Consider the following 10,819-nt stretch of genomic DNA (forward strand, 5'->3'; position numbering starts at 1 on the left):
GGAATTTAAAATTGGCAGTGCCCTTTCTGAGACTCGAACCCAAGTGCACGCCCCAACACATGGAAACTGTCCAGATGCAGCAGCGGAAGGTGGGGTTAGCGGGAAATTGAAGTAAAGATGAGTCCTAATTATGTAATTAATCATAAAGATTGGGCCTAATTACACAACTATATGTATGGCGCCACACAAGGACGGCCTAAAATCGCAATAGAACTCAAAAATTGATGATACCATACAACTGGTGTTATCCTGCTGGGAAAAGATTTCGCAACACCACCCGAAACTAGTGACAGATACACATAAACTCTACCCTTCACCTACAATCTGGCGGGAAAAAGGCAGTGGTGTAAGGTATTATCTTTATAATTTTTCGTGGAAAACACGCTCAACTGATGAGATGGTGGTATTGGACAGAGAGGAGTTTAAAAAGTAAGCACACAGTATCTATCGTTGTTTGACGTCGAGTTTGGTACAGACGCCTGCTCAAAAACCACCCTACAGCTTGGGCAATCGAAGCCAATACACGCTATCACAACTGATGGAAAAAATGCGCCACAGCTCTAATTACACTTCAAAAATGTCGTGAAAAAAAATCCAGCACTTGGTATGAACAGGTCATAATGCAGTACACGTACTGGGGAAAAATCATCGTCCTGAAAAACTGTAAACGGGCGGTAGTTGAACTTGTGTTTCCCTCCATGTACAATCAGAAACTGCCAAAAATCGAGTCCCTCCTCCTCACACCTCCTTCCATCCACCTATGAGGAGGACACATGCTTCTTCAAATGGCCAGCTGTTTTGCAGAGCGTCTTTTTCTGCAGCCCCCCCTCCCCCCCCCCCCTTCCCACTGCTGTCTGTGGCCACTGGCCGCACTCAGACTGCCGCGGTCACTCGCGATACGTGGCATGCCTTGAGGCGGCTGTCTAGATAACACGAAGGGGAAGTTAATTAGCACAACCCCGGCCATCTGGCGAACACTCCAGATGGCTTTTTCAAACGTCAGCTGCTTGCAAAACAGGAAGACCCTTCCGCCTAAAAAGAGTGCAGTCTGACTCCCAAGTACCTTCAGTACAAAGCACTATGCCGGCATCCCTTAGAACAAAATCGTGATAAATGGGTGCTATCCCCCGCCCATGAACCATGGACCTTGCCGTTGGTAGGGAGGCTTGCATGCCTCAACGATACAGATAGCCGTACCGTAGGAGCAACCACACCGGAGGGGTATCTGTTGAGAGGCCAGACAAACGTGTGGTTCCTGAAGAGTGGCAACAGCCTTTTCAGTAGTTGCAGGAGCAACAGTCTGGATGATTGACTGACCTGGCCTTGTAACACTAACCAAAACGGCCTTGCTATGCTGGTACTGCAAACGGCTGAAAGCAAGGGGAAACTACAGCCGTAATTTTTTCCGAGGGCTTGCAGCTTTACTGTATGGTTAAATGATGATGACGTCCTCTTGGGTAAAATATTCCGGAGGTAAAATAGTCCCCAATTCGGATTTCCAGGCGGGGACTACACATGAGGACGTCGTTATCAGGAGTAAGAAAACTGGCGTTCTACGGATCGGAGCGTGGAATATCAGATCCCTTAATCGGGCGGGTAGGTTAGAAAATTTAAAAAGGGAAATGGATAGGTTAAAGTTAGATATAGTGGGAATTAGTGATCTTCGGTGACAGGAGGAATAAGACTTTTGGTCAGGTAATGCAGGAGTGGGTTTAATAATGAATAAAAAAATAGGAGTGCGGGTAAGCTACTACAAACAGCATAGTGAACGCATTATTGTGGCCAAGATAGACACGAAGCCCACGCCTACTACAGTAGTACAAGTTTATATGCCAACTAGCTCTGCAGATGATGAAGAAATTGATGAAATGTATGATGAGATAAAAGAAATTATTCAGGTAGTGAAGGGAGACGAAAATTTAATAGTCATGGATGACTGGAATTCGACATTAGGAAAAGGAAGAGAAGGGAACGTAGTAGGTGAATATGGATTCGGGCTAAGAAATGCAAGGGGAAGCCGCCTGGTAGAATTGTGCACAGAACATAACTTAATCATAGCTAACACTTGGTCCAAGAGTCATGAAAGGAGGTTGTATACTTGGAAGAACCCTGGAGATACTAGAAAGTTTCAGATAGATTATATAATGGTAAGACAGAGATTTAGGAACCAGATTTTAAACTGTAAGACATTTCCAGGGGCAGATGTGGATTCTGACCACTATCTATTGGTTAGGAACTGTAGATTAAAACTGAAGAAACTGCAAAAAGGTGGGAATTTAAGGAGATGGGACCTGGATAAACTGAAAGAACCAGAGGTTGTACAGAGTTTCAGGGAGAGCATAAGGGAACAATTGACAGGAATGGGGGAAAGAAATACATTAGAAGAAGAATGGGTAGCTTTGAGGAACGAAATAGTGAAGGCAGCAGAGGATCAAGTAGGTAAAAAGACAAGGGCTAGTAGAAATCCTTGGGTAACAGAAGAGATACTGAATTTAATTGACGAAAGGAGAAAATACAAAAATGCAACAAGTGAAGCAGGCAAAAAGGAATACAAATGTAAGGATGTAGAGGCTTATCTCACTAGGGGTAAGATAGATACCGCCTACAGGAAAATTAAAGAGACCTTTGGAGAAAAGAGAACCACTAGCAGGAATATCAAGAGCTCAGATGGAAACCCAGTTCTACGCAAAGAAGGGAAAGCAGAAAGGTGGAAGGAGTATATAGAGGTTCTATACAGGGGCGATTATCTTGAGGACAATATTATGGAAATGGAAGAGGAGGTAGATGAAGATGAAATGGGAGATATGATACTGCGTGAAGAGTTTGACAGAGCACTGAAAGACCTAAGTCAAAACAAGGCACCGAGAGTAGACAACATTCCATTACAACAATTGACAGCCTTGGTAGAGCCAGTCCTGACAAAAGTCTACCATCTGGTGAGCAAGATGTATGAGACAGGCGAAATTACCTCAGACTTCAAGAAGAATACAATAATTCCAGTCCCAAAGAAAGCAGGTGTTGACAGATGTGAAAATTACCGAACTATTAGTTTAATAAGTCACAGCTGCAAAATACTAAATTCTCTACAGACGAATGGAAAAACTGGTAGAAGCCGACCTCGGGGAAGATCAGTTTGGATTCCGTAGACAAACTCCCGTGCGGAGAAAGGTAGGAACCCTCACTAGCAATGATAATCTCAGAAACAGGTATAGTACGGTAAGCTAAGATTTCCCTAGTTTCAAAGGATTCCAAACCTCGTCTACCTGCATTGTTACAAGCAACGAAAGCGAGAGTTAGCCATCCGTTACCCAAACTAGAGGAAGAAGAAACTTTCATTAAAGAAAAATTTAACCTCGCACCACAAAATAAAGTAGGTCCATTAATAAGAACAAATTGAGTAGTTTTACCAACTCCTCTCGTTTCGTTCTTTTTACCCTTCGCAGAAGATGTCGAAGCACCTAGAGTGCCGTCCACGTTGATAAGTGATTTGTAAATAAGCATTCGCCGTTTGTTGAGAACTACTACTTTCAATGATTATATAAAGTACAATCACCCACAATGCGACAATCTTCCAAAGAAGCAGGACCACTTGCCTTCACCCACAAGTGAACGCTACAGTCAGAATTTATCTTTTTCCGCACGGGAGTTTGTCTTTGTCTTGTCGTAGACGTTGTAAGATAAATTCTGACTGTAGCGTTCACTTGTGGGTGAAGGCAAGTGGTCCTTCTTCTTTGGAAGATTGTCGCATTGTGGGTGATTGTACTTTATACACTCCTGGAAATTGAAATAAGAACACCGTGAATTCATTGTCCCAGGAAAGGGAAACTTTATTGACACATTCCTGGGGTCAGATACATCACATGATCACACTGACAGAACCACAAGCACATAGACACAGGCAACAGAGCATGCACAATGTCGGCACTAGTACAGTGTATATCCACCTTTTGCAGCAATGCAGGCTGCTATTCTCCCATGGAGACGATCGTAGAGATGCTGGATGTAGTCCTGTGGAACGGCTTGCCATGCCATTTCCACCTGGCGCCTCAGTTGGACCAGCGTTCGTGCTGGACGTGCAGACCGCGTGAGACGACGCTTCATCCAGTCCCAAACATGCTCAATGGGGGACAGATCCGGAGATCTTGCTGGCCAGGGTAGTTGACTTACACCTTCTAGAGCACGTTGGGTGGCACGGGATACATGCGGACGTGCATTGTCCTGTTGGAACAGCAAGTTCCCTTGCCGGTCTAGGAATGGTAGAACGATGGGTTCGATGACGGTTTGGATGTACCGTGCACTATTCAGTGTCCCCTCGACGATCACCAGTGGTGTACGGCCAGTGTAGGAGATCGCTCCCCACACCATGATGCCGGGTGTTGGCCCTGTGTGCCTCAGTCGTATGCAGTCCTGATTGTGGCGCTCACCTGCACGGCGCCAAACACGCATACGACCATCATTGGCACCAAGGCAGAAGCGACTCTCATCGCTGAAGACGACACGTCTCCATTCGTCCCTCCATTCACGCCTGTCGCGACACCACTGGAGGCGGGCTGCACGATGTTGGGGCGTGAGCGGAAGACGGCCTAACGGTGTGCGGGACCGTAGCCCAGCTTCATGGAGACGGTTGCGAATGGTCCTCGCCGATACCCCAGGAGCAACAGTGTCCCTAATTTGCTGGGAAGTGGCGGTGCGGTCCCCTACGGCACTGCGTAGGATCCTACGGTCTTGGCGTGCATCCGTGCGTCGCTGCGGTCCGGTTCCAGGTCGACGGGCACGTGCACCTTCCGCCGACCACTGGCGACAACATCGATGTACTGTGGAGACCTCACGCCCCACGTGTTGAGCAATTCAGCGGTACGTCCACCCGGCCTCCCGCATGCCCACTGTACGCCCTCGCTCAAAGTCCGTCAACTGCACATACGGTTCACGTCCACGCTGTCGCGGCATGCTACCAGTGTTAAAGACTGCGATGGAGCTCCGTATGCCACGGCAAACTGGCTGACACTGACGGCGGCGGTGCACAAATGCTGCGCAGCTAGCGCCATTCGACGGCCAACACCGCGGTTCCTGGTGTGTCCGCTGTGCCGTGCGTGTGATCATTGCTTGTACAGCCCTCTCGCAGTGTCCGGAGCAAGTATGGTGGGTCTGACACACCGGTGTCAATGTGTTCTTTTTTCCATTTCCAGGAGTGTATAATCATTGAAAGTAGTAGTTCTCAACAAACGGCCCTTTTAAGGGCCACAAATACTACACATTGATCTTGCCAAAAGCCGAGAAGCGATTCTTCTTGGTGTTGTAGCTCCCTGGGGCACTCTGGGATGCTCTCTGGCGCACTCTGGGATGCTCTCTGGGATGCTCAATAGATGTCGAGCACAGTCTCTGATTGGCTGTCGTGTTTTTGGCGCGCGATTCAAATTGGTCTGAGCTTTCTCTACTTAGAGAAAGCTTTTGACAATGTTGACTGGAATACTCTCTTTCAAATTCTGCAGGTGGCAGGGGTAAAATACAGGGAGTGAAAGGCTATTTACAATTTGTACAGAAAGCAGATGGCAGTTATAAGAGTCGAGGGACATGAAAGGGAAGCAGTAGTAGGGAAGGGAGTGAGACAGGTTTGTAGCCTCTCACCGATACTCTTCAATCTGTATATTGGACAAGCAGTAAATGAAACAAAAGAAAAGTTCGGAGTAGGTATTAAAATCCAGGGAGAAGAAATAAAAACTTTTAAGTTCGCCGATGACATTGTAATTCCGTCAGAGACAGCAAAGGACTTGGAGGAGTAGTTGAACGGAATGAACAGTGTCTTGAAAGGAGGGTATAAGAAGAAATCAACAAAAGCAAAACAAGGATAATGGAATGTAGTCGAATTAAGCCGGTGATGCTGAGGGAATTAGATTAGGAAGTGAGACAGCTAAAGTAGTAAAGGAGTGTTGTTATTTGGGAAGCAAAATAACTGATGATGGTCGAAGTAGAGAGGATATAAAATGTAGACTGACAATGGCAAGGAAAGCGTTTCTGAAGAAGAGAAATTTGTTAACATCCAGTGTAGATTAAGTGTCAGGAAGTCGTTTCTGAAAGTGTTTGTATGGAGTGTAGCCATGTATGGAAGTGAAACATGGACGATAAATAGTTTAGACAAGAAGAGAATAGAAGCTTTCGAAATGTGGTGCTACAGAAGAATACTGAAGATTAGATGGGTAGATCACATAACTAATGAGGAGGTATTGAATAGAATTGGGGAGAAGAGGAGTTTGTGGCACAACTCACAACTTGACCAGAAGAAGGGATCGGTTGGTAGGACATGTTCAGAGGCGTCAAGGGATCACCAATATAGCACTGGAGGGCAGCGTGTAGGGTAAAAGTCGTAGAGGGAGGTGAATACACTAAGCAGACTCAGAAGGATGTAAGCTGCAGTAGGTACTGGGAGATGAAGAAGCTTGCACTGGATAGAGTAGCATGGAGAGCTGCATCAAACCAGTCTCAGGACTGAAGACAACAACAACGACAATCCCAACTGAGGGTTGTTTGTGTAAAGGGCTAGTCGCGACCTCTTACGGAACTCCCACCACGCCCTTCCGAGCAGTGGACTATTTAACATCAAGACGACTTCTATAATAAAAAAAGCACTCCGTCTTCAGGCCACAAGTGGCCCATCGGGACCACCCGACCGCCGCGTCATCCTTAGCTGAGGATGTGGATAGGATGGGCGTGTGGTCGGCACACTGCTCTCCCAGTCGTTATGATGGTTTTCTGTGACCGGAGTCGCTACTATTCGGTCGAGTAGCTCCACAAGTGGCATCATGAGGCTGTGTACACCCCAAAAAACGACAACAGCGCATGGCGGCCCGGATGGTCACCCATCCGAGTTCTGGCCACACCCGACAGCGCTTAACTTCGGTGATCTGACGGGAACAGGTGTATCCACTGCGGCAAGGCCGTTGCACTCCTACAATAAAGCAACTATTAAAAAAAAGGAAAACACAATCACTATGATAATAAATGTTGTCTTTACACAAAAATAGACAAAGTCCATTTTCATTTAGTTTTATGAGCAAAATCGGTGTAGGTTTTACATTCCAATGCAGGATACAATTCGCTTCTCATTATTTTGCGACATCCAACGAAGTGCACAGCCGTCGATTTCAAATGATCAGCAGAGACATGTCCATCATGCATAAAATCAGCAAAAAACTTCGAGTATTTTACTGCAAAAACTACCAATCACCACAGACTGTCCTCGTTATTCGAAACCACCATCAGAGTAAAGAAAAAGCGAGAACTTAAATCTAGAAGAAGAAAAAGTCTATATTAAGCAATTTTTTTCAGCTTTTTGAACAAATTACACCGAGTGCGTCTCTCGCGTTAGTGTCTGCAAATAAACTGTCATGCATGTGTGAATTACAAACGTTTCAGAAACTCTTTCATGCCATTGGCTTACATGTTGGGAAAAAACACATTCATTTTACGTTCGACAACAACAATCTATAATTCAAGAGAACATCGCTGTTTTGTACACTATGACAGATCCCCATTTACCAATGCAATGCTATATCAATCTAGAATTTACGAAAGAAATCATGAGAGCCTGTCTCGCCCTGTGTATGTGGGAGATTGAAATGTCGTTAAAAGATATCGCCACAACTAAAAAAGAAATGCCTGTCAAGAGTCATTCCGTGGTGCCCTATCCATCTTCTCTGCCCACCCGTTGGCAAGTCATTGATATCAATTTGAAAGGCTAAGTAATTAAATTGATCATGAAAGTCAGTTCGCATGGTGAGTAATTTTTTTTCAGTAGTCGGATTACACTCTCCAGGTATGTGAAATGGGAATCCACGGAGGAAAGGCGATGTTCTTTTCAAGGAACACTATTGAGAACTGACATTTGAAGCTGACCTCAAAGGGATTCTACAGCCCACACCATACATTTCGCGTAAGAACTGCGCTATTAAAAACATGATCGTAGTGACTGTGTTACTGTCACCCTGCATAAAAAGCGGTCTTGAGTCTACAGGCACACACATGAGTCACTGATAGCTTTATGCTTTCGGGTAGAAATGGTGTCTGTGATTTTGAATCATGAAACAAATACAGTCTGCTTTCCAGCATTGAAAATACATGGTGATGCTATTAAATATACATGTATTGGTTCATGATCGAAGTCACTTCCACAGACTGGTGTAAAGTACATCACATGTACTGTAGGAGGACCACACTCAACTGACTATCAGTCACACGAGAGGGTTGCTGTATTGTTCCTTCACAAGCAGTTTAGTACATTGTTTTTTCACTTGTAACACACCCAGTCATTGTACACAGCCATACACTGTTTCTAATACCATAACTTAGAGATCCGAGTCAGCTGCTGCTAAACTGACATTAACATATCTAAGTCCTCTGGTTCTCACAGAAAGCTGAACATCGCATGGCATAAACTATGCAGCGAGTGACCACGGATGACTAAGTGCGGTCAGTGGCCACAGATGGGGGGCGCAGAAGAACTAAGAGACCCTCTGCGGTGCAGCTGGCCGTTTGAAGAAGCATGTGTCTTCTCCGTAGGTGGATGGAGGGAGGCGTGAGGAAGAGGGGCTCGATTTTCGGGAGTTTGTGATGGTACACGTTCAACTACCGCCCCCTTTGCAGTCTTTTAGGATGACGATTTTCCTCAGTACACGTGTTTTTTCGAAGTGTAATTAGAGCTGTGATGCATTTTTTCCATCAGTTGTGATAGCGTGTATTGGATTCGATTACCCAAGCTGTAGGGTGGTTTTTGAGCAGGCGTCTGTAGCGAACTCTGGCATCAAACAATGATAGATACTGTATGCTTGCAGGTAATACACTTTTTAAGCTCCTCTCTGTCCAGCATCAGCTTCGCATCAGTTGATCGTATTTCCCACCAAAAAGAGTAAGGATAGTACCTTACACCCCTGCCTTTTTCCCGCCATCATGTATGTGAAGGTTAGATATTGTGTGTGTGGTTTCGAGTGGTGTTGCGAAATTTTTTCCCAGCAGGATAACACCAGTTGTATGGTATCGTCAATTTTTGAGTTCTATTGCGATTTTAGGCCGTCCTTGTGTAGCGTCATGCATATAGTTGTGTAATTAGGCCCGATCTTTATGATTAATTACATAATTAAACCCTATCTTTAGTTCATATTCCCAACCAAAATAAATAAAGTACGCTAACCTAACCTTCCTCTGCTGTATCTGGGCAGTTTACATGTGTTGGGGGTTGTACTTGAGCTTTCCGTCTAGGAGGACCAGAGTTCATGTCCCAGAAAGGGTACTGCCAGTTTTAATTTCCCGCCAATTCCTAGGGGGGGGGGGGTGGGAGGTGGGACTTGCAGCACAGCCCTGAGACAAATTCCCGCCAAAATTCGAAATTCCCGCCAAAATTCGAAATTCCCGCCATAATTCTACATTCTCGCCAAAAGCATAGATTGGTGGACGATGAGGTTGGAGAGAGGAGGAGGGGGCTGGGGCCGACGTGCAGGCTGAAAAACACATGTGACGTCATCTGGGGGGTGGAGGTGGCCGTGGTCTGTGGCGGTGGTTGTCGAGGACAGGGGGTGATTAATTGATCAATTTAACTTGCATATCAATTTGATATCAAAAGTGAAGTGACGCCCAATCTCCCTACTACTGCTAACAGGGTCAAGGCTGCGGGGAATGAAAAGATCAAGTCCATAGAGCATTCACAACACCAAGCTTTATTTACCAGGCATTGAAAGAACCAACACTGGTAATAGCACAGAGACAGTATGATATTACAACTTAATATTTGTTCAAATAATATATAAAGTCAAAAATTCAGAAAACTCTTGCAAAACAACAAGCTTAACTTTAAGAATATATATTTTAATTTAAGACAAATGATAGTGACTTCGTTCAATAGAAGATTTTTTTAAAAAACTTGGAACATATGTTTTTGCTTGTGACAAAATTTAATTGCACGATACAGTTTTCTTCCATAAAAAAAACAGTAAGCTTTAAGAAAAGACCTTACAGATATTATATTTGTTCAATGCATTAATTTAGACAGAAGTTATAATTGCTTAGGCTACCACGGCCAGAGTCAGTCGACATAAAAGTTCTCTGGTCATGGTACCCTGTCATACTTTATGAAACTACTGCTGGAGAAAACGAACCTTCCGGCCACGGTTGCAGCGGCCTTCTTCTGGGTCTACTGGTCAGTTCTACCTATGCAGTGGTTCAAATGGCTCTGAGCATTATGGGACTTAACATCTGAGGTCATCAGTCCCCTAGAACGTAGAACTACTTAAACCTAACTAACCTAAGGACATCACACACATCCATACCCGAGGCAGGATTCGAACCTGCGACCGTAGCATTCAAGCAGTTCCGGACTGAAGCGCCCTAACCGCACGGCCACCGCGGCCGGCATCTATGCAGTGTCCCTTGTATTTTGTTATTGCTGTTCATTGAGCATGCCATTACGTCATGATTTTAAAAGGATAGTTCATTTGATTGGTCACTTAAGGAAGAGGGAGAGGGAACTTTATTTTAATAGGTTACTGCGGTGGAGGGAGTGTAACCTCTGTTGTCTATTGGCTCTTGTATTATGTGCCATGTTTAGTAGTCACCGGAGAATGAAAAGTTGGTCACCGTTTACCAAGTGCTGGACGTCGCCAGCGCGACGGCAGTTACTCGCCTGTAGTGCTCGCGCCTCGTGTTGACAGTGCGGTCCGTTGGGCTCTGATTGCTGGCAGCCGAAATGGGGCAAGCCTGAGTCCATCCTCTGCGAAGCGTGTGTCTTGGCCAAGCAGCCGCTTATGACGAAATGGAAAATCAGATGGACCATCGA

The 10,819-nt window shown here is 45.2% G+C and overlaps 1 pseudogene; it reads right to left on the minus strand.

The window, feature by feature from the left end:
* Nucleotides 1–6,822: 6,822 nt before the first annotated feature.
* LOC126421506 (5S ribosomal RNA) lies at nucleotides 6,823–6,940 on the minus strand (annotated as a pseudogene).
* Between the last annotated feature and the right edge of the window lie 3,879 nt (nucleotides 6,941–10,819).

The sequence above is a fragment of the Schistocerca serialis genome, chromosome 1 (assembly GCF_023864345.2).
Source record: "Schistocerca serialis cubense isolate TAMUIC-IGC-003099 chromosome 1, iqSchSeri2.2, whole genome shotgun sequence".
In the NCBI taxonomy this organism is placed as follows: domain Eukaryota; kingdom Metazoa; phylum Arthropoda; class Insecta; order Orthoptera; family Acrididae; genus Schistocerca; species Schistocerca serialis.